We start from the raw sequence: 24252 nt of genomic DNA on the forward strand, positions 1-24252 counted from the left end.
AATTTCAAAAGGACCAATGTACCTCGGGTTTAGTTTTCCGCGCTTTCCAAAATGTATCATGCCTTTCCATGGTGAGACCTTTAACAGGACGCGGTCACCAACCTGGAATTCCAAGGGTTTTCGTCTTTCGTCGGCATAGCTCTTTTGTCTATCTCTCGAGGCTTTCAATCGATCTCGAATTCGAACGATCTTTTCAGTTGTTTCCCGAATGATTTCCGGACCGGTGAGAGTGCTATCAGGGACTTGGCCTCTTGCTTACTGCGTGTCGCCCATTTCTGCCCAGCATAGAGGTGATCTGCACTTGCGGCCGTAAAGGGCTTCGAAAGGAGCATCCTTGATGATAGTATGATAACTGTTGTTATAGGAGAACTCCACTAATGGTAGGTGGATGTCCCACTCTTTACCAAAGTCGATCGCAGTTGCTCGCAACATCTCCTCTAGAGTTTGGATCGTTCTCTCACTCTGTCCGTCCGTCTGGGGGTGATAGGCTGTACTCATGTCTAATATTGTACCCAAAGCCTTTTGTAGTGTCTGCCAAAATCTTGAGTTGAATCTGCTGTCTCTGTCTGAGATGATGAATTTCGGTACTCCATGAAGTCGTACAATTTCCCGGATATAGGTTCATGCTAGTTTCTCCATCTTATCAGTCTCTTTGATCGATAAGAAGTGGGCGGATTTGGTTAACCTGTCGACAATCACCTAGATGGTATCGTGACCACCCTGCGTCTTGGGTAGTTTGGTTATGAAATCTATGGCAATCTGCTCCCACTTCCACTCAGGTATCTCGGGCCGATGGAGTAAACCTGAGGGTTTCTGATGCTCTATCCTGATCTTGGCGCAAGTTAGGCACTTTCCCACAAACGTAGCAATTTCTGCTTTCATATTCGGCCAGCAGTAAAGTTGCTTGAGATCCAGATACATTTTATCTGAGCCTGGATGCACCAAGTATGGGGTTTTGTGTAATTCTGCCATAACCGTCTCCCTGAACCCACTGAACTTCGGCGTCCAGATCCGGTTCATGAAGTAACGAACTCCGTCACTCTTGATTTTAAGATTCTTGTCCATTCCTCTAAGTGATTCCCCCGCCACGTTGTCGGGTTTCAAGGCTTCTAATTGAGCTTCCTTGATTTGTGTTGGTAGGTGGGAATGGATCGTCATGGTTAATGATTTCACTTTTCGCCCAGAATACTCTTTATGGCTATGGGCATCTGCCACAACGTTAGCTTTTCCCGGATGATAACGAATTTCACATTCGTAGTCGTTTACTAGTTCGACCCAACGTCGTTGCCTCATGTTTAATTCCTTCTGGTCGAATATGTGTTGAAGGTTCTTGTGGTCGGTGAATATGGTACACTTAGTACCGTATAGGTAGTGTCTCCATATCTTTAAAGTGAATACCACAACTCCTAGTTCCAAGTCCTGAGTGGTATAGTTGACTTCGTGAGTTATCAATTGTTGGGAGGCGTATGCAATAACCTTTCCTCTCTACATTAACACACATCCCAACCCTTGATTGGAAGCAACACAGTATACTACAAAGTCTTCTGTCCCCTCTGGAAGAGATAAAATGGGTGCACTGCACAAGGCTTGTTTCAAGGTCTGAAATGCCACATAATGTTTATCTCCCCATTTGTAGGCTACACCTTTCTGACTCAGGGAGGTAAGAGGTTTGGCAATGCTGGAGAAGTTTTATATGAACCTTCGGTAATTTCCAGCGAAGCCTAGGAATTGGCGAATCTCAGTTGGCGTTGTACGCGCAACCCAATTCTTGATAGCCTTTATCTTAGAAGGGTCCACGTGGATCTCCTCTTTGCTGACCACGTGACCTAGGAAGTCCACCTTCCTAATCTAGAATTCGCATTTTGAGAACTTTTCATAAAGCTTCTTGGCTCGTAATGTTTCTAAGACTTGCCTCAGGTGCTGGCCATGCTCTTCCTTGCTCCTTGAATAAATGAGTATGTCATTTATGAATATAATCACAAAATTTTCCAAGAACGACCGATATACTCGATTCATTAAATCCATTAATACAGCGGGGGCATTAGTTAATCCGAACGACATCACTACAAATTCGTAGTGATTGTATCTTGTTCGGAAGGCTGTCTTGGGAATGTCGCCTTCCAGGACTCTTAGCTGGTGATATCCCGATCTTAGATCGATTTTGGAAAAGTAGTTTGGTCCGTGGAGTTGATCGAAATAATCATCAACTCGAGGTAGGGATATTGGTTCTTGATGGTAAGCTTGTTAAGTTTTCGGTAATCGATACACATCCTGAATGATCTGTCCTTCTTTTTCACGAACAACACTGGCACTCCCCAAGATGAGAAGCTTGGCCTGATGAACCCTTTGCGGAGTAGTTCATTTAGTTGGCTAGAAAGTTCTTGCATCTCTGCTGGGGCTAATCGATATGGCGCCAAGGATCAGAGCAATCCTGAATTCCACTTGTCCGGTAGCTGGCACTTCAGGGAGATCTTCAAGAAATACATCGGGAAAATCACATACGTCTGGCACATCCTTGATGTCTTTAACTTCTCGATTCACATCTATCACATGTGCCAAAAATGCGTGGTACTCTTTGTGCAAATACTTCTGGGCTTTGATGCACGAGATAATACGAAGAGTGGTACTGGGTATTGCACCATATATCATGTAGGTTTTTCCATTTGGCAGATTAAGGCGGACGGCCTTTTCGAAACACAATATATCTGCACGATGAGAACATAGCCAGTCCATGCCTATGATGACGTCGAAACTTTTTATTGAGACTGGCATGAGGTTGACTGGGAAATAGTTGTCGTTTAGCGAAAGGATACAATTTGAGTATACTTCTGTAGCGTCTTCAGTTTTACCGTTTGCCATTTCCACTAAGAATGTTTCATTTAAGGATTGAGATGTTGTTTTGAGTAGATTTTTAAAATTATGACTCACAAAGCTCCTCTCCACTCCACTATCAAATAAAATGTATGCATGAGAGTTTTTGAGGAGGAACAATCCCGTAACAACAGTGGGGTCTACAACGGCTTCCTCCTGGCCCATTGCGAACACTCGGCCCCTTCCTCCAGTGTTTTTATTGTTTGCCTTAGGGCAGTCCCTACGTAAGTGCCCTATTTCTCCGCACTCAAAGCAGGTGCGGCGCACTCCTACGTTTTCAACGAGAGTGGCCGATTCTTTGCAAAAGCAGACGGTATGTCCCTTCTTGTGGCATTGGGAGCACTAAAATTCGCGGTAAGGCCCGTGATGGTGGAAGTTGCACTTGCTGCATTTTGGTAGTTGACCCTTGTATGAGCTTGTTGGTGCAGGGTTACGAGGGATAGTAACGGCGTGAGCTGCCACTACTTTTTGTTTTCTGGGGTTCTCTTGCAGGTCTTGCCCCTTTCTCTTGTTCCAGGGCTTCCTAGGTTTCGATATCTCTTTTTGTGGGTTGGTGGCGACGGTGATGTTACCATGCTTGACTCCATGGTCAATTAGTCTTTGCGCCAGGCACTTTGCGCTGTTGAATGTGATTTGGTTGGATGCCAAGACGTGTCCTTGAATTTGGGGTGACATCCCCCAAATGTATCTTTCCACTTTCTTTGACTCATGTTTGACCATTCCTAGGCATAGGGCTGACAGATCACTAAACCGGGCCGTGTAGGTGGCTAAGTCGGAACCAACCATCTTCAAGTTCCATAGTTCCTGTTCCAACTTTTGAATCTCGCCTCTTGGGCAGTACTCTTCTAATAGAAGGACCTTCAAGTCCTCCCAAGTCATAGCATTTGCGACTGTAAGAGTTACAGACTTCACATGGCCCTTCCACCATGTGAGGGCTCGATCGGTGAACGTACAAGCAGCAAATTCGACTTTGCTGTTTTCTCCGCAGGAACAGATTTCAAATACCATTTTTGTTTTCTCAAACCATTGCATCAGTGCAATGACTCCTCCCGTAACATTAAGAATCTTTGGTTTGGTGTTTGAGAACTCTTTGTAGGAACATTCCTTGACAGGACTAGCCCCGTGGTTTTGATGATTGGTGCTACTTCCAGCCCCTCCATTGTCGTTGGAGTTAATTTGAGATAGGGCTGCTGCTACTGCTACAGTGATAGCAGCTTGCACCATAGCGGGATCATAAGTTGGAGGTGGTGGTGGCGGTGTTGGAGTTGCGTTTCTGCATGCTGATCTACGCGAAGGCATTGTTCTGGTAAAGAAATGACAATAAAGACTATAAGTTTTTATTGATTGGAAGTCGTGCATTGGAGGGTTAGTTATATCAGCAATTTGGTTCGACCTTAGTCACTGATTTCGGAAGTTGATATAATAATTTAGATAATCTTGTGAATTATGAGAGGTATAATGAGTTTAAGGAAATACTTCATATATATTAAACATATGGAACGTTACATTTTTGTGGTTAGGAAAATTTTGACCTATCTAAATGTCTCCGATTACAAAGTTAGGGAAAATAAAAACTTTATCCGAGGTCCTATGCCATAACAAAATTTTGGAATCCGGGCAAGTCCTACTTGCGACGCGTGTTGCGCTTGGAGCTAGACTCCGATTGTTTGGATCCCATTAAACGTCTTTCAAAGATCGCTTGTTGCTCCTTCATCTCCCTTATTTCTACAAGTGCTGCCTCCATTTGGCTTTGAAGCGCCACTGTGTGGAGTTGGGTATTCTCGTGTAGTTCGTCTAGGCGATGAATGTCAGTGGTGTTACCCTGAACAGCAACATTGATCTCACGTACTGGGACCGCTTGACCTCCTGATTGGTAGGTTTGGTTGGCTATCTTACCTACAATGACGGGAAGTGCTCGATCTGCTGAACTTCCAGCACAGACATCGTAGAAGTCCTGACACATGCCAAAAGGAAGGCGTAGACCCTGTTGTTGGCTCCAATGGTGGATATGGCACCGATAAATGGGAGTGGGTCCTTGATAGCCCATTCTAATTGCAGGAGGTCGGGGAGCTGGAGGGTTGACTACCTCCGGTTCTGAGTCTGTTCCATCAACATCTTCCTCCTCCTCCATGGGTTCTTCTTCCTCTTTGACCTCTTTTGGTTCTTCTTTGGGATCTTCTTCCAACCATCCACCTTTACCTTGGTTCGGGTAGTAGGGATCTCCCGGGATGTGGAATCCGACCATTGTGTCTGTACGAGAATAGATGTGTGAAAATTTTCCAAAATCTAATAGATATAAGTTGGAAAATTGGGGCTTTTATACTATTGCATAGAGTATTCCTATAGTATTCTAAATATGTTTGTTTTGTTCTAAAAGTTTTAGACTTGTTGTCCACTGCAGGTACTTCTTGGCACAAGTTTGTCGGCTCTCGGACAAATATAGTTGATCAGGCTATATCCATCCGAGTTCTCATTACATGTTCCAAGGCATATCCGCATTGTACAACTTGTCTATAATACTTCTCTCACATCGTCATTTATGATACCGACTCTAGTGTGAAATGAAGCACGTATACTTTTATAAAAAAATATTTTAAAAAGTATGACTCTTAATCAGAGTGTTTTTGCCCAGCTGTGTTTATAGTTGTATATCAAAAATTGGTTTTGATATACTTAGTTGTCACACCCCGAAAACCAAAGGCGGAAACATTTCCGGGGTTGACTCCATGTTGAGTATCAAATCCAATGCACATAGTAATCAAAGTAAACAACCATTACATTACATATATTTCAAAGTTTACATTTGTTTCAAAAGTAAATTGTACATGTGTTATACATATATCATATGAACAAAAGTAGAGACGAGTCTTCTGAGCACTCGTCTTCACCAAAAGATATCACCGGGTACCTATCTAACGTGGACTTGAGAATACAAGCGGTTTGAAAATCAACATAAAGCTAGTGAGTTCATAAGATGTTTGTTTTCTGAAAAATGTACCGGTTTCCATTAGTTTTCCGAAAAGGTTTGTTATCCAAGAAAATCCCATATTTTCTTATGTAAAACAGTTTAGTTATCTTTCATTACAGTTCAATTACGCGTTATATGTTACCCCAGGAAAATCCCATATTTTCCTAAATACATGACCGATTTAATATCACATAGTATAGTTTAATACACAAAACTATATATTGAGAATCTTGGGATTACTATCCCGAATTAGATATAAAATACTTTAATATATGTGAACTGTAGATGGAAAATAGTTTGAAAACCTTGAGACTAACATCACGTAATACATATAGATTTAATACCATGGGACTATCATCCCGGACTAGATACAAGATAGTTTGATATACTTGAAAATATAGACTGAAAACCATGGGACTACCATCCCGGACTAGATACAAAATAGTTTGTTAAAACCATGGGATTACTATCCTGAACTAGATATAGATTCTAACCATAGGAATAACATCATGCAATAGATATGAACCCTATAGACCAAAAGCCATGGGATTACCATGCCGTACTAGATATAAGATCTAAAGACAGAAGATTGATTTAAAATCAAATCCAAAACTAAAGTCATGAATAAACTTATATTAATACGTATTGTGAGTCGGGTAACCATGCTGATACGACAACGAGACCTCCTTGAAGCTTGTCAGACGTCGGACGATATCCAGAATTTGTCACCCCAGGAGTGCCCGCCTAACTGTAGCTAGCAGTTAAGGTGTGGGATTGTCAGTCCCGAATAGATCTATTCACAAATTCCTCGCTCTCCCTCCAGGAGACTGTGGTTACACTTTCGGGGAGGATTTACTGATCATCCAAAAAGGGTAGTGATGAACTCACAAGCTAGTACTAAACTATTCACCGGGTTCTCATACGATATCAAACATACAAAAGATTATGAAACATAATACAATGAATATAGATACATACAATGAAACTATCTGGCTATACATTCAAATGAAATGGAGATAAGCTGAATCAGACATAGTTTATATAATAACTTATTATATAAATATCAGTACATGATAAAACGAAAACTAAAGAACTCCAAACTATTCCCATAATAATTTGATTAGTTTGGTTATTTCCTTAACTAAAATTCATTTAGTTGTAGTTGATAAATCATCCCTTATGCTCAGCATAATACATAAGGGGTAAAAGTATTTATAAGTTTGCCAGATATTATTTGAAATACATCAAAGTTATGTTTTGAAAACATTTATAGTTTGCTTGTATCCCCCCCCCCCCTAAAAACATTGAAAAATCATTTAAAAAGGGTAGGGTATGAACTCACCGGACGAGAAACGTGTCTGCTTAGATCAAAAACGTCGTTTCTGGGTTTGCAAATGCACGAGGTTCCTATGAATTATGAAAAGATACATATTTGTATCTAATTAGGACTTAGATTATTTATTTGGTAGATACAAACACTTCTAGTTGCGGAAACACTCCTTTACAAGCGTTTGGAAGGACCCGGGTGACATTTGGGGACACATATAGCTAGGATATTGAATTGGGACTTCAAGAGTAAACTCCTTAGGGAGTTTACAGCCCTAAATACGACACCCACATGAGTTCACGGCCGTGAACTCATAAGTGGTGTTTTTGGATGCTAAATGGCTTCATAATTTATGGATAATTTAGCTAGGATTGCATCTAAGGCATAGGGATGAATTTAAACTCACTTACGGACTATTTATTGGAGTTTACGGCTGTAAACATGGAGTTTATGGCCGTAAAATCCCCCACACACAAGATCCTTAATGTTTTGGTCCTTTAATCAATCACATGTGGTTCTAATGATTTTTCCAAGCCTTGAATGGATTTTTAAAGGACTTTTGACATGGTTTTAGGAGTTTACAGCCCATGAACCCCCTCATGGCCGTGAACTCCTTGGAAGGGTGTTATAATATGTTTTAAGGTCCAATACTTGTTTGTAAACACTTCTAGAATTTATCCCAAGGCTTTAGGTGTGTTAAAGTGGCATTTTAACACATTTAGAGGAGTTTACTCTCCATGAACAATGAGTTTACGGCCCAAGCATGTTCTTTGGCAGTAAACTCAAGTTTACTCCTCTAAATTGATGTTCAAGGTGTTCCAAGACCAAATCCAATATTCTAAAATTCATGTCTAAGCTTCAATGGAGTTTTGGAAAGGTTTAAGGGCATAAAAACCCCATTTTTATGAGTTTACGGCCCAAGCATGCTCTTGGGCAGTAAAGTCATGTTTACTCTTTAAAATCCATGTTTAAGGCATTCCAAGTCCATTCCATTAAGCCATTAATCCATATCTAAGCTCCAAAGGTCGATTGGAAGGGTTTTTGGGCTCCAAAACCCATTTTATGTGAGTTCACGGCCTAGGACTGTTCAAGGGTCATAAACTCATGAATATGGTCCTATTCCATGATTTGAACTCGAATTTGAAGGCCTAAGATGTTATACTAGGAGTTAGGGTAGTTACCTTGGTGATTTGGAGCTTAAATTTGATGATTTTGGACCCTTAAACTTGGTTTGAGGAGAGAGGTTAGAGAGAGAGTAGAGAGAGGAAGCAAAAGCTTCAAATGAATGTTCAAACACGTTTAAATAGGTCCCAAAACTTGGACACGGTGGAATTCTACCCGATACCGGCATTAAACGGGCTTTTGGTCGCACCCGATTAAGTTTCCGTAACCCGGCGGGGACGTTTCTATAATTTCTGGAATAAATATTTTAGGCTAATTTCATGAGTTCCTAAGGGGTTCGGACACTCATTATATTATAATAAACATATAAGTTTAAATAATTTAACCTAAAACGAAATCAGAACGAATTGATAAACGGTGCATTTTTACGGGTAGAATGGGTTTTCGGCGATGGAAAACTTCGGGTTGTTTCATTATCCCCCCGTTAGAGGGAACTTCGTCCCGAAATTCAAAGATTAAGATACAAATCATGAATTGGAATGAGATACAAATGGATTTGTTGCCTCGGATCTTCACGCTCACAAGTGGAAATAGGGTCTCCGCTTGGCGTTCCAGCGAACCCTCAATATCAGGATGCGACTTTGTTTCGTACATTGACTCTCTCTCAATCTATGATCTCAATTGATTCTCCCATGGGGGGTTCCGACCATTGAGGACTTCGGTCTCCTCAAACGAATCACTAGGGTTTCATTGGGTAGATACTTCTAAGGATTCGAGACGTGAAGTACCGGATGGATGTTAGTAAGTTCTAAGGGCGGCCGAGGTTTGAAGGTTACGAAATCGATTCTACGAGGATCACGAAGGGTCTAATGTATCACGAGGGAAGTATTTTACACTTCTCAAATCACATCATGCTCTTCTGGGATAAAGCCTTCAACAGGACAGACGCTCCAACAGGAAGGCACATCTTCATGGAGCCGAGTAGCTAAGGGTCTAATGGTTCTAGAAGAAACTTATGGGTAGGTCTGAGATAATAGTCGATGGGACCTAAGAATCGACAGGTTTCTATGGGTATCTCTGGTGCCGACTAATTCCCTATCGCCTTAGTTGTTGAAAAGGTTCACGGGTATGACTGCTTTGTTTAGCTACATGATCAAGGAAAATGATTTGACCGAAAGGTACCACTACTAACCCGTAGTGATCATATCAATTCTTGGTCACCGTCTTGGACATGTTACTCTCACTGAGGTTTGGTGACGAGGTAGTTCCACAGATTAGGCCGGTGCGAAACTAGACTAAACGTTCGGAAGGAATTCTCAGGAATTCTTCGGGAAAGACATTTAGGGGAAAGAGCTGCTCACTTCCCGTTTCTTAATGATTACTGGAACGAGGGGTGCATGGAAATTCATATCGGGAAAACTTTTGAGCTTTAAGGCATGAAATGATACGAAGGTTTGATGCCGAAGACCACGAGAGACGGGTCGGGGAAAAGATCTAGACGAGCGACCCTTTCAAAACCAAGGATAACAACGTGAATGAAACTCAGTCATTTCATGTCAAACATAGCATCAAAGTATTTCGTGAAAAGTTTTCCCCATTTAAATCGAATGGAACAGAATAATCCCCCGGACTGAGGATGCAATCTATAGGTAAGAAGTTAGTGTTCTCTATCTCACTGGTTAGCCGTCTTGATTGTACTCAATTTCGATTACAAACAAATGATTAAGTTTAGAAAATGCTCGGATGGATAGATAACAAGTTTCCTTTCTGGTACTAGAATCGAAAAGAGTTGCAGGTATAAGAATTGTCAAAGGGGAGTATACATGCGGCGACAGTGGGATCAGTGGTTGTAGCTGCTTTGGGGCAATTTCTTTTGAAGTGCCCTACTTCAAAACAATTGTAGCAGGCTGGACTGATTCCCGTTCCGGATGATTGGTTTGTTGATTTGGCTGGTTTTCTGCAGGTTCGAGCAAGATGACCCTTCTTGCCACAGTTGTCACAGATCCTTTCGCGACATGGACCAGGAATGCGATGGTGGTAGCTGCACTTACCACACCAAGGAAGGGTATCAGTGTATCTACTGGTAGGAGTTTGGGCTGTGGACCCGACAGCTGAAACAACAACAGGGGCAGTAGCAGCATGGACTGCTACTGTTTGCTGTTTGTTAAAAGACCCTTGTGTACTCTAATCCTTCTGCTTGTTCCAAAATTTCTTTTTACTTCCACCTCCACTTGTGACCGGTTCGGGAGTGGTAGCCTCCTCATCAGAGTTGTCTTCGTGATCGATCATGATTTGCGCAAGGCATTTAGCACTATCATAGGTGTCTGGCTTCGCAGCCAAGACATTCCCTTTGGTTGGCTGGGTCAATCCCCAGATGAACCTCTCAATCTTTTTACTCTCTGAGGTAACCATTCCCGGACAGAGTAACGCCAGATCATCGAATCTTGAAGTATAAGAGGCTATGTCGGAACCCTTCATCTTAAGGTTCCAGAGTTCGTGTTCTAGCTTCTGAATTTCGCCTCGAGGGAAATACTCTGTGAGTAGAAGCTCCTTCATAGCTTCCCAACCCATGGCATTTGCTACAGGTAGAGTTAAGCATTTGACTCGGCCGTTCCACCAAGTCAGGGCTTTGTCAAGAAAGGTGCAGGCGGCGAACTTTACTTTGTCAGACTCCGAACAGGCGCATATTTCAAAGATTGATTCGATTTTCTCGAACCATCGGGTGAGGGAAATGACACCTCCAGTGCCATCAAATGATGTGGGCTTCGCGTTCATGAAGTCTTTATAGGAACCCTCTTTTCGGTGTCCCTGACTGTTCTCTGGGTTTTGGGTTTGAGTACCACCGGAACCATCCGAGTTCCTTTGAGACATAGCAGCTGCAACCGCGGCATTGACAGCTGCCTGGAACAACACAGGGTTAAATTCAGGAGGAGGTGGTGGCGCAGGGTTGTTGGTGTTCTTCGAGTTGGATCTCTTTCTTGGAAGCATCATGATCTAAAAAGATCAGGAAAGAGAGGATCATAAGTCCTCTGAATTGAATCAAGAGATATGGAACAGGGGATATCTCATCAAGACGGATACAACATCATATTAAATAATAAAGCAGGAAAGAGTTATCAAGGTAGATAATTTTATCGCTAGAGGAATGATCAAGGAACAACGCGTATACGAGGATTTTCTACAAAGGATTGACTCGAGAAATACTCCCATAGTATTTCATGATTCACTGCAACGACGACTCGTTATTTGGGGTATTGGGTAAGTTTTAGGTATGCCGCATACCACAGTCACTCGAAAGCAGATGTTGGCCGTGTCTCGAATGAATATAGTTGGCCAGGCTATATTGACCCTAGACACGACTACATAAGCGCCCAGGTTTAACCGCAGCGTACAACACCGATTTACTTATGTTTTGTTCTACTTGTAGTTACGGATCTCGACGGCTCGGTATACTTATCTACTTTTGAAAATACTTATATTCTGTAGGATACTTTTAGTTCAGAGCACTTAGGCCCCTTAATGTTTATAGTTTTATACCATGTAAGGTTTGGTATACTCCGTTCACCCTTAACAAGGGCTCTGATACCAATCTGTCACACCCCGAAAACCAAAGGCGGAAACATTTTCGGGGTTGACTCCACGTTGAGTATCAAATCCAATGCACATAGTAATCAAAGTAAACAACCATTACATTACATATATTTGAAAGTTTACATTAGTTTCAAAAGTAAATTGTACAAGTGTTATACATATAAAATATGAAAAAAAGTAGAGACGAGTCTTCTGAGCGCTCCGTCTTCACCAAAAGATATTGTCGGGTACCTGTCTAACGTGGACCTGCGAATACATGCGGTTTGAAAATTAGCATAAAGCTGGTGAGTTCATAAGATGTTTGTTTTCTGAAAAATGTACCGGTTTCCTTTAGTTTTCCGAAAAGGTTTGTTATCCAAGAAAATTCCATATTTTCTTATGTAAAACAGTTTAGTTATCTTTCATTACAGTTCAATTACACGTTATATGTTACCCCAGGAAAATCCCATATTTGTCTAAATACAAGACCGATTTAATATCACATAGTATAGTTTAATACACAAAACTATATATTGAGAATCTTGGGATTACTATCCCGAATTAGATATAAAAAACTTTAATATATGTGAACTGTAGATGGAAAATAGTTTGAAAACCTTGAGACTAACATCCCGTACTACATATAGATTTAATACCATGGGACTATCATCCCGAACTAGATACAAGATAGTTTGATATACTTGAAAATATAGACTGAAAACCGTGGGACTACCATCCCGGACTAGATACAAAATAGTTTGTTAAAACCATGGGATTACTATCCCGAACTAGATATAGATTCTAACCATAGGAATAACATCCTGCAATAGATATGAACCCTATAGACCAAAAACCATGGGATTACCATCCCGTACTAGATATAAGATCTAAAGATAGAAGATTGATTTAAAATCCAATCCAAAACTAAATTCGTGAATAAACTTATATTAATACGTATTGTGAGTCGGGTAACCATGCTGACATGACAACAAGACCTCCTTGACGCTTGTCAGACGTCGGACGATATCCATAATTTGTCACCCCAGGCATGCCCGCCTAACTGTAGCTAGCAGTTAAGGTGTGGGATTGTCAGTCCCGAATACATCTATTCACAAATTCCTCGCTCTCCCTCCAAGAGACTCTGGTTACACTTCCGGGGAGGATTTACTGATCATCCAAAAAGGGTAGTGACGAACTCACAATCTAGTACTAAAATATTCACCAGGTTCTCATACGATATCAAAGATACAAATGATTATGAAACATAATACAGTGAATATAGATACATATAATGAAACTATCTGGCTATACATTCAAATGAAATGGAGATAAGCTGAATCAGACATAGTTTATCTAATAACTTATTATATATATATATATATATATATATATATATATATATATATATATATATATATATATATATATCAGTACATGATAAAACGAAAACTAAAGAACTCCAAATTATTCCCATAATAATTTGATTAGTTTGGTTACTTCCTTAACTAAAATTCATTTAGTTGTAGTTGATAATTCATCCCTTATGCTCAGCATAATACATAAAGGGTAAAAGTATATATAAGTTTGCCAGATATTATTTGAAATACATCAAAGTTATGTTTTGAAAACATTTATAGTTTGATTGTATTCCCCCCTAAAAACATTGAAAAATCATTTAAAAAGGGTAGGGGTATGAACTCACCGGACGAGAAACGTGTCTGCTTGGATCCTAAACGTCGTTTCTGGGTTTGCAAACGCTCGAGGTTCCTATGAATTATGAAAAGATACATATTTGTATCTAATTAGGACTTAGATTATTTATTTGGTAGATACAAACACTTCTAGTTGCAAAAACACTCCTTTACAAGTGTTTGGAAGGACCCGGGTGACATTTGGGGACACATATACCTAGGATATTGAATTGGGACTTCAAGAGTAAACTCCTTAGGGAGTTTACGGCCCTAAATACCACATCCACATGAGTTCACGGCCGTGAACTCATAAGTGGTGTTTTTGGATGCTAAATGGCTTCATAATTCATGGATAATTTAGCTAGGATTGCATCTAAGGCATAGGGATGAATTTAAACTCACTTAGGGACCATCTATTGGAGTTTACGGCTGTAAACATGGAGTTTACGGCCATAAACTCCCCCACACACAAGATCCTTAATGTTTTGGTCCTTTAATCAATCACATGTGGTTCTAATGATTTTTCCAAGCCTTGAATGGATTTTTAAGGGACTTTTGACATGGTTTTAGGAGTTTACGGCCCATGAACCCCCTCATGGCCGTGAACTCCTTGAAAGGGTGTTATAACATGTTTTAAGGTCCAATACTTGTTTGTAAACACTTCTAGAATTTATCCCAAGGCTTTAGGTGTGTTAAAGTGGCATTTTAACACATTTAGAGGAGTTTACTCTCCATGAACAATGAGTTATGGCCCAAGCATGTTCTTGGGCAGTAAACTCAAGTTTACTCCTCTAAATTATTGTTCAAGGTGTTCCAAGCCCAAGTCCAATATTCTAAAATTCATATCTAAGCTTCAATGGAGTTTTGGAAAGGTTTAAGGGCATAAAAACCCCATTTTTATGAGTTTACAGCCCAAGCATGCTCTTGGGCAGTAAAATCATGATTACTCTTTAAAATCCATGTTTAAGGCATTCCAAGTCCATTCCATTAAGCCATTAATCCATATCTAAGCTCCAAAGGTCGATTGGAAGGGTTTTTGGGCTCCAAAACCCATTTTATGTGAGTTCACGGCCTAGGACTGTTCTAGGGCCGTAAACTCATGAATATGGTCCTATTCCATGATTTGAACTCGAATTTGAAGACCTAAGATGTTATACTAGGAGTTAGGGTAGTTACCTTGGTGATTTGGAGCTTAAATTTGATGATTTTGGACCCTTAAACTTGGTTTGAGGAGAGAGGTTAAAGAGAGAGTAGAGAGAGGAAGCAAAAGCTTCAAATGAATGTTCAAACACGTTTAAATAGGTCCCAAAACTTGGACACGGTGGAATTCTACCGGATACCGGCATTAAACGGGCTTTTGGTCGCACCCGATTAAGTTTCCGTAACCTGGTGGGGACGTTTCTATAATTTCTGGAATAAACATTTTGGGCTAATTTCATGATTTCCTAAGGGGTTTGGACACTCATTAGATTATAATAAACATATAAGTTTAAATAATTTAACCTAAAACGAAATCGGAACGAATTGATAAACGGTGCATTTTTACGGGTATAATGGGTTTTCGGCGATAGACAACTTCGGGTTTTTACATTATCCCCCCGTTAGAGGGAATTTCGTCCCGAAATTCAAAGATTAAGATACAAATCATGAATTGGAATGAGATACAAATGGATTTGTTGCCTCGGATCTTCACGCTCACAAGTGGAAATAGGGTCTCCGCTTGGCGTTCCAGCGAACCCTTAATATCAGGACGCGACTTTGTTTCGTACATTCACTCTCGCTCAATCTATGATCTCAATCGATTCTCCCATGGGGGGATCCGACCATTGATGAATTCGGTCTCCTCAAAGGAATCACTAGGGTTTCGTTGGGTAGATACTTCTAAGGATTCGAGACATGAAGTACCGGATGGATGTCACTAAGTTCTAAGGGCGGCCGAGGTTTGAAGGTTACGAAATCGATTCTACGAGGATCACGAAGGGTCTAATGTATCACGAGGGAAGTATTTTACACTTATCAAAGCACATCATGCTTTTCTGGGATAAAGCCTTCAACAGGACAGACGCTCCAACATGAAGGCACATCTTCATGGAGCTGAGTAGCTAAGGGTCTGATGGTTCTAGAAGAAATTTTTGGGTAGGTCTGCGATAATAGTCGATGGGACCTAAGAATCGACAGGTTTCTATGGGTATCTCTGGTGCCAACTAATTCCCTATCGCCTTAGTTGTTGAAAAGTTTCACGGGTAGGGCTGCTTTGTTTAGCTACATGATCAAGGAAAATGATTTGACCGAAAGGTACCACTACTATCCCGTAGTGATCATATCAATTCTTGGTCACCGTCTTGGACAAGTTACTCTCACTGAGGTTTGGTGACGAGGTAGTTCCACAGATTAGGCCGGTGCGAGACTAGACCAAACATTTGGAAGGAATTCTCAGGAATTCTTCGGGAAAGAAATTTAGGGGAAAGAGCTACTGACTTCCCGTTTCTCAATGATTACAGGAACAAGGGGTGCATGGCAATTCATATCGGGAAAACTTTTGAGCTTTAAGGCATGAAATGATACGAAGGTTTGATGCCGAAGACCATGAGAGACGGGTCGGGGAAACGATCTAGACAAGCGACCCTTTCAAAACCAAGGATAACAACGTGAATGAGACTCGGTCATTTCATGTCAAACATAGCATCAAAGTATTTCGTGAAAAGTTTCCCCCATTTAAATCGAATGGAACAGAATAATCCTCCGGACTGAGGATGCAATCTATAGGTACGAAGTTAGTGTTCTCTATCTCACTGGTTAGCCGTCTCGATTGTACTCAATTTCGATTACAAACAAATGATTAAGTTTAGAAATTGCTCGGATGGATAGATAACAAGTTTCCTTTCTGGTACTAGAATCAAAAAGAGTTGCAGGTATAAGAATTGTCATAGAGGAGTATACCTGCGGCGACAGTGGGATTAGCGGTTGTAGCTGCTTTGGGGCAATTTATTTTGAAGTGCCCTACTTCAACACAATTGTAGCAGGCTGGACTGATTCCCGTTCCGGATGATTGGTTTGTTGATTTGGCTGGTTTTCTGCAGGTTCGAGCAAGATGGCCCTTCTTGCCACAGTTGTCACAGATCCTTTCGCGACATGGACCAGGAATGCGATGGTGGTAACTGCACTTACCACACCAAGGAAGGGTACCAGTGTATCTACTGGTAGGTGTTTGGGCCGTGGACCCGACAGCTGAAACAGCAACAGGGGCAGTAGCAACATCGACTGCTATTGTTTGCTATTTGTTAAAAGACCCTTGTGTACTCTAATCCTTCTGCTTGTTCCAAAATTTCTTTTTACTTCCACCTCCACTTGTGACCGGTTCGGGAGTGGTAGCCTCCTCATCAGAGTTGTCTTCGTGATCGATCAGGATTTGCGCAAGGCATTTAGCACTATCATAGGTGTCTGGCTTCGCAGCCAAGACATTCCCTTTGGTTAGCTGGGTGAATCCCCAGATGAACCTCTCAATCTTTTTACTCTCCGGGGTAACCATTCCCGGACAGAGTAATGCCAGATCATCGAATCCTGAAGTATAAGAGGCTATGTCGGAACCCTTCATCTTAAGGTTCCAGAGTTCGTGTTCTAGCTTCTGAATTTCGCCCCGAGGGCAATACTCTGCGAGTAGAAGCTCCTTCATAACTTCCCAACCCATGGCATTTGCTACAGGTAGAGTTAAGCATTTCACTCTGCCGTTCCACCAAGTCAGGGCTTTGTCTATAAAGGTGCAGGCGGCAAACTTTACTTTTTCAGACTCCGAACAGGCGCATATTTCAAAGATTGATTCGATTTTCTCGAACCATCGGGTGAGGGAAATGACACCTCCAGTGCCATCAAATGATGTGGGCTTCGCGTTCATGAAGTCTTTATAGGAACCCTCTTTTCGGTGTCCCTTACTGTTCTCTGGGTTTTGGGTTTGAGTACCATCGGAACCATCCGAGTTCCTTTGAGACATAGCAGCTTCCACCGCGGCATTGACAACTGCCTGGAACAACACAGGGTCAAATTCAGGAGGAGGTGGTGGCGGAGGGTTGTTGGTGTTCTTCGAGTTGGATCTCTTTCTTAGAGGCATCATGATCTAAAAAGATCAAGAAAGAGAGGATCATAAGTACTCTGAATTGAATCAAGAGATATGGAACAGGGGATATCTCATCAAGACGGATACAACATCATATTAAATAGTAAAGCAGGAAAGAGTTATCAAGGCAGATAATTTTATCGCTAGAGGAATGATCAAGGAACAACGCGTATACGAGGATTTTCGATAAAGGATTGACTCGAGAAATACTCCCATAGTATTTCACGATTCACTGCAACGACGACTCGTTGTTTGGGGTATTGGGTAAGTTTTAGGTATGCCGCATACCACAATCACTCCCAAGCAAATGTTGGCCGTGTCTCGAATGAATATAGTTGGCCAGGCCATATTGACCCTAGACACGACTACATAAGCGCCCAGGTTTAACCGCAGCGTACAACACCCATTTACTTATGTTTTGTTCTACTTGTAGTAACAGATCTCGCTGTTTCGGTATACTTATATACTTTTGAAAATACTTATATTCTGTAGGATACTTTTAGTACAGAGCACTTAGGCCCCTTAATATTTATAGTTTTATACCTTGTAAGGTTTGGTATACTCCGTTCACCATAAACAAGGGCTCTGATACCAATCTGTCACACCCCGAAAACCAAAGGCGGAAACATTTTTGGGGTTGACTCCACGTTGAGTATCAAATCCAATGCACATAGTAATCAAAGTAAACAACCATTACATTACATATATTTGAAAGTTTACATTAGTTTCAAAAGTAAATTGTACAAGTGTTATACATATAAAATATGAAAAAAAGTAGAGACGAGGCTTCTGAGCACTCCGTCTTCACCAAAAGATATCGCCGGGTACCTGTCTAACGTGGACCTGAGAATACAAGCGGTTTGAAAATCAGCATAAAGCTGGTGAGTTCATAAGATGTTTGTTTTCTGAAAAATGTACCGGTTTCCTTTAGCTTTCCAAAAAGGTTTGTTATCCAAGAAAATCCCATATTTTCTTATGTAAAACAGTTTAGTTATCTTTCATTACAGTTCAATCACGCATTATATGTTACCCCAGGAAAATCCCATATTTTCCTAAATACAAGACCGATTTAATATCACATAGTATAGTTTAATACACAAAACTATATATTGAAAATCTTGGGATTACTATACCGAATTAGATATAAAAAACTTTAATATACGTGAACTGTAGACACAAGATAGTTTGATACCATGGGACTATCATCCCGGACTAGATACAAGATAGTTTGATATACTTGAAAATATAGACTGAAAACCATGGGACTACCATTCCGGACTAGATACAAAATAGTTTGTTAAAACCATGGGATTACTATCCCGAACTAGATATAGATTCTAACCATAGGAATAACATCCTGCAATAGATATGAACCCTATAGACCAAAAACCATGGGATTACCATCCCGTACTAGATATAAGATCTAAAGATAGAAGATTGATTTAAAACCCAATCCAAAACTAAATTCGTGAATAAACTTATATTAATACGTATTATGAGTCGGGTAACCATGCTGATACGACAACGAGACCTCCTTGACGCATGTCAGACGTCGGACGATATCCATAATTTGTCAGCCCAGGCGTGCCCGCCTAACTGTAGCTAGCAGTTAAGGTGTGGGATTGTCAGTCCCGAATAGATCTATTCACAAATTCCTCGCTCTCCTTCCAAGAGACTCTGGTTACACTTACGGGGAGGATATACTGATCATCCAAAAAGGGTAGTGACGAACTCACAAGCTAGTACTAAACTATTCACCAGGTTCTCATACGATATCAAAGATACAAAAGATTATGAAACATAATACAGTGAATGTAGATACATACAATGAAACTATGTGGCTATACATTCAAATGAAATGGAGATAAGCTGAATCAGACATAGTTTATCTAATAACTTATTATATATATATCAGTACATGATAAAACGAAAACTAAAGAACTCCAAATTATTCCCATAATAATTTGATTAGTTTGGTTATTTCCTTAACTAAAATTCATTTAGTTGTAGTTGATAATTCATCCCTTATGCTCAGCATAATACATAAGGGGTAAAAGTATTTATAAGTTTGCCAGATATTATTTGAAATACATCAAAGTTATGTTCTGAAAACATTTATAGTTTGCTTGTATTCCCCCCTGAAAACATTGAAAAATCATTTAAAAAGGGTAGGGGTATGAACTCACCGTACGAGAAACGTGTCTGCTTGGATCCTAAACGTCGTTTCTGGGTTTGCAAACGCACGAGGTTCCTATGAATTATGAAAAGATACATATTTGTATCTAATTAGGACTTAGATTATTTATTTGGTAGATACAAACACTTCTAGTTGCGGAAACACTCCTTTACAAGCGTTTGGAAGGACCCGGGTGACATTTGGGGACACATATAGCTAGGATATTGAATTGTGACTTCAAGAGTAAACTCCTTTGGGAGTTTACTGCCCTAAATACCACACCCACATGGGTTCACGGCCGTGAACTCATAAGTGGTGTTTTTGGATGCTAAATGGCTTCATAATTCATGGATAATTTAGCTAGGATTGCATCTAAGGCATAGGGATGAATTTAAACTCACTTAGGGACCATTTATTGGAGTTTACAGCTGTAAACATGGAGTTTACGGCCGTAAACTCCCCCACACACAAGATGTCACACCCCAAAACTAAGAACGGCGGAAACGTTCTGGGGCGGAGGACGTCATGTAATATCAACAACAATGTAAAGTAGTAAACAAGCAACAACATCATCCATTGCATTAATAAAATAATTATTATACAATTGTATTCTGTCAAATCTTGATATACACTAAAGCATAAATCAAAATGAAAGATAAGTCTTGAATAAGCTCCATCTTCCTTTCTCCTTGCATCGGTACCTGTCTATGATGACCTGAGGATACAAGTAATTTTGAAAACGAGTATCAGCTATAAAGCTGGTGAGATCATAAGTATTAATGTGTCTTAATTTGTGAAAACTTATAATTTCTAAGACTTGACATTGCTTTGAAAGAAAGCTAGTATAAGTACGAAAATGTTTGTAGCTCAACTGTAAATGTTTGAAAATCCCTAGAAATCCCTATGATTCCTATTAGTAACAAAAGGAGTCTTCTACCAAGACTTAACTGTTTTGTGTGTGTATCTCTCCTGTAAGAGTAAGTATTTTTCCAAAGTATAACTATCATTATCCAAAAATATAGTTTGTACAACTTTGTTTAAGTGAGATTATCACTAAAATATGTACTGGAAAGATTAACGTAGTACTAACCGTAGTTCTAAAAGGACTACTACCGTACTAACTACCTCAGGCCGGATCTTGGCAAAGGCATTACGTGATAAATTGCGCCATACTATCAACTAGTAACAACGACATAATGAATGGTCGTAATAAAGAAATGACGTTTGGCACCCGCAGACCTGCAGGTCCGGCTGTAGCTAGCAGGAAGGTGTAGGATTGTCAATCCAGCATAGATCTATACACAAACTCATACTAAGGACTGGGTTCATCGACATAAGAATGGTCGAAATTGAGGTATGACGTTTGGCACCCGCAGACCTGCAGGTCCCGCTGTAGCTAGCAGCAAGGCGTAGGATAGTCAATCCATTATAGAATCTATACGCAAACTCAACGCTCCCCCTTCAAGAGACTCTGGCCGCAACTCAAGTCATGAGGTTTTAAGTCATGCTCCGATTTAAATCACCGTAATCAACGTATTCTCGTATATGTAAGCGTACTCATGTAAGTGTGATCATGTAATTGTACTCATGTAAGTGTGATCATGTAATTGTACTCATGTAAGTGTGATCATGTAATTGTACTCATGTAATTGTGATCATGTAATTGTACTCATGTAAGTGTGATCATGTAATTGTACTCATGTAAGTGTGATCTCTCTATCTAGCAAGTATAGTAATGTAAACGTTCTAGTATTCTTGTATACGTTCTCGTCCTAGTATAGATGTATATGTAATGTACAGTAATGTTCTAGAAAGTATTGACTCATGAATGAACTGACTCATTGTATGATATCGCGTTCTAGTAATGGTTCTAGTATCTTCCTGAACTACCCATATGGTAGCTTGCTAGTAAACTAAGTGGTACGTATTGACGTGGATGTATACCCTTGCTACCTAAGGGCATATGATGAACTGGAAGGACCTTTTATGACTATATATGTACACATGATATATAACAAATCTTTAAACGACTTTCGGACGAATACCCAATGTCCCACCAGACCACATCTCAAGGCGCGAAAAGGAAATAGGGTGGATAGTCTTCCTATGTCTTTTAAACATTTCTTATATAACTATACATATAGAGGCATGCAATTTATAATAAAATAAAAGCATAAGTAAGTTTTGTAAAACAATTGAAACAGAAATATTATTTTAAGAGAAGATCGACTTGATGTCAATCTATAAAACAATTTGAAGGCATAAGTATAATAAAACAATTTTGAGTATAAAGGAACATTTGTTTGAAACACAGTTGTAAATAAGTTTGAAGTATGATAACCAGAGTAAGAAGTACAGTGTAAGAAGTAGTTTGAAAACATATAAAATGTTTATAAAAATCATTTGAAGGAAACTGTTTGGTAAAACGGCTAATGACTAGCCAAATCTTTTGAATGCTGTATATTAATCACATGTGATTGATGTAATAAGTAATAATGTCCTACTTACAAATCACATGTGATTGACATAATAAGTAGCATGATTCTACTTGTATCCCCCCCCATAAAACATTTGAAATAGTTTAAAACATTAGTTAAGGGGTATGAACTCACCTGCGGTATGCGACTGGAAATGAACGGGCTGTTATCGTACGGAAGGATTGGACAAGTGCTTGGTGTCAAGTGATGACTTAGACACACACAATGATCCTAATTACATATGAAGACATATGTATATAAATAACTAGTGATTATAACACTAATTATACAAGTAACAACATTTAAGCGCGAGGACAACACTTTTGGTCAAGTGCTAGGAGGCAAATGGGTTGCAATAAAGGAGTGCAATGCCCCTAATGGAAGTTTAAGGTCAAAAGACCATAATCATTAGAGTTTACGGCCCAGGGGAGTAGGCTCCTGGCCGTAAACTCTCAAACAAGCCATGAAATGGAGTTTAGAAGTACTACAACTTTAGAGGGGAATTGTTTCAAGGCTAGGCAAGAGTTTAAGGCACCATATTGACTCCTAAAGGGAGTTTACGGCCCAAAGACCCTTTTCCCTTGGAGTTTACGGCCGTAAACTCCCTTGGGAGGGTTCTTATTGTCCTTTCAAGTGTCTAACAATTCTAGGAACGAGTCTAGGCTTCAATACTTGGATTAAGGGAGGTTTAAGGCACTAAATGGGACCATTTGATGGATTTTACGGCCATAGAACTCTTTGGGCCGTAAACTCCCTCACACATGAGGTCCTAAGAATTTTAACTAGTCCATATCTCCTCTAAGTACTTGCCCTAAAAGTTTCTTGGCCTATGGAAGTGTTTAGGGTGTCCTTTGACCCCATTTAAGGAGTTTACGGCCCAAGAAATACTCTTGGCCGTAAACTCTCAAACACTTATGCTTTTTATGTGTTTTCTAGGTCTTAAACACATTAAGGTACATGCCAAAAATGAATACTAAGCCTTAGGAAGAGTTTAAAGGCATTTTGGAACCTAAAACTTGGAGATTACGGCCCAAGGGGTTTCTTGGCCGTAAACTCCCTTATAGAAATGATTTCTAAGGGTTTTGATGGCATAAATCATGAGTGTAAAGCTTCTAGGTGTTTGTTCTAAGGCTAGGGATCACAAGGCACTCATTTGTGCCCTTTACATTGGAGTTTACGGCCCAAGAGGTTGTTCCTTGGCCGTAAACTCCTCAAACTAAGTGATTTTGATTTGTTTCTAGCCTCCAATGATCATACACTAGGTCCTTATATAGATGCCTAACACGGAAATGGGACTATGTGGCCTTTAGGCTTGATTTTGGAGTTTACTCCCCAAGAACGTTCTTGGGCGGTAAACTCCCGGATCTTGTGTTTTGGACATGTAAACAATGTTATAAAGCATATAACAAGTATTAAAACACATTTAGGGAAGTAGACTCACAATCTGGGACGAAAACCCGAAGATCCGTGAGAGAGAAATTGACTTTTCTCTATTTGGAATTCAACTAATGAACCATTTTGGTTCAGAATTCTATTTATAGTCCTGAGATTTTTGGCAGAAAATATTTCTTTTCTCGGAATGGATTCTAATGACCTAGAGTAATGGAATTACAGTGTTGCACAACATCCTAGTGCAACCACTCTCCTAATAACTCCTTAGGTGTAAAACCCTAAAACTGCCTAACTTATTCCACAAGTTTGCATTTTCACTGTAACTGCTCTACTACTATTGGATTGCAATGGTTCGATTTAGAATTGAAATTTCGGGTTGTCACATCATCCCCCTGTTAAAGGGAATTTCGTCCCGAAATTAGAAATTAGGCAAAGAAGTATGCACGAATGATCGAGTCGTGAGGAGGAAACTTCCTAATCTATTGGTTCTAGCGCACTTTAGTGAAATCGGGCTCTCGGTTAGTATCCCAACGAACCTTCACTAATT

The sequence above is a fragment of the Lactuca sativa genome, chromosome 4 (genome assembly GCF_002870075.4).
Source record: "Lactuca sativa cultivar Salinas chromosome 4, Lsat_Salinas_v11, whole genome shotgun sequence".
NCBI classification, from domain to species: domain Eukaryota; kingdom Viridiplantae; phylum Streptophyta; class Magnoliopsida; order Asterales; family Asteraceae; genus Lactuca; species Lactuca sativa.